Raw genomic sequence first — 1,931 nt, 5'->3', positions numbered from 1 at the left:
AGGAAGATGATGATTGTCCATCAATTGTTGAAGATACTGTAACTGTTACTGCCATAATTAATTAATGGAATAAAGCTAGCACTTACCTGAAGTAGATGATATAACTGTAACTGATGTACTGGTACTAATATCAGTAGTTAATGTAACTAATAATAGTGTACAATATATCATGTACTAATGAATAATGAATTAACTGTACAGACCTGATGATGGAGCATTAGTAACTGAACTAGTGGTCACTGTAGGAGTAACAGTTACACTGACTATTAATGACAACAATTGATGGGTTCTTAAAATCAACTGTTAATACCATTAACAGTAGCTGATGGTCCATATCCAATAACATTAACAGGAATGATAGTAACAGTGTAGTTTGTATCAGTAAGAGGTAGTCCAGTGATAGTAATATTAGTATCATTAGTATTATTAGTGTATATAATACTGTTTGATGTATTGTATACACTAATAATGTAATACTGAATAGGAGGAACTGGTATAATGGAATATTCCTAAATATTATTAATATCAAGAGTAGATAATTATCCACTCTTGTTAAACTCTTGTTAATATGCATACTATTATAATATTGTAACTTTTAACACACTTGCATTTGTGTGTTATTCCACCATATTGTAATACTATCAGTTGATATCTGATCCCAACTAATATTAACAACTTGAGCTGGTACTATAAGAAATACAATGAGTGTGTGTGTGTATAGTACTTACCATTCCATATATACTGTATTAATGATGAAGGAGGTCCTTCTCTTCCAATAGTATCAATGGGAATAATAATAAATGAATAATTATTATGAACAGCAAGAGAACCAGCAGTATATGATGTAGTATCATTCACAGTATCCTGTTTAAAGACTGTTCCATTACTGTATACTGTGATATTGTACTGGTTTATGCTGCAGTTGTAATCCTGTGTGTTCAATGACCAACTGATTGTCAGTGCAGTATTGTTAATAGGAGTAATAGTTACATTAACAACTGACACTGATACTGGTGGACCTATTTGTGTGTATAGTATTATTAGCTATAATAAATAGTTGTGTTAATTACTAACCTGTCATTTTGATAGTAAACATAACAAAGCCATTTACAACATGATTTGAACAGCTAACCATAGTCCCATTCATTGATGTATTTACAGATGGTATGGTACCAGTACTTGTCACTGTATTACCCATAATACCAGTAACATTGAGTATAAGGACATCAAAAGGAGTTACAGCAGATAGAGTATTTTGTAGTTTTGCTACAATACTTGGCACAGCACTATACTTCCAATATGTATCTCCAGTATGAATTGTACAAGTAACTACTAGTCTATCATTAGGACACACTGGAGTATAAGATGGAGAGGTTTGAACCAACTCTGTTGCAGACGATAGTACAATAAGATCAACCAATACAAGACACCAGTAGATACCAGCAGTAGCAGCCATTAGTATAAGAGGAATAAGAGCTGAACAGTTTATAGAATAAACAATAAACTGTTTATGATGATGTTTTATACAACCACACCTTGAATAACTGCATGGTCATGCAGGTGCATATTAGATCTATACATACCTGTGGTAACACATTCATTAACAAATCACAAACAAGACTGTACTGACATAGCAAATGAGAATATGAGAGAATATTACAGAGGTCCAGCTTATAGTAGACACCCATGATAGCATAATAGCAATTATTATTACTATTTTTGTTGATAATGATACAGGTCAGGCAATAATGCAGATTGAGTGTTTTTGTAAAGTACAATAAGAGTAATTCTTTTCCCAGCTCATGCTTCTCCTCCACCTCCTCTTATAATGGCAATATAGTATACATACCATTAGCTATTATTATTGTGATTAAGTTCATATTACTTAAAATAAACAATGTATTGTTTATTGTAAGTAATTGACAATAACA

Source organism: Amphimedon queenslandica, unplaced genomic scaffold (assembly GCF_000090795.2).
Source record: "Amphimedon queenslandica unplaced genomic scaffold, v1.1 AMPQUscaffold_12933, whole genome shotgun sequence".
NCBI classification, from domain to species: domain Eukaryota; kingdom Metazoa; phylum Porifera; class Demospongiae; order Haplosclerida; family Niphatidae; genus Amphimedon; species Amphimedon queenslandica.
Note: the sequence above shows the minus strand (reverse complement) of the source record.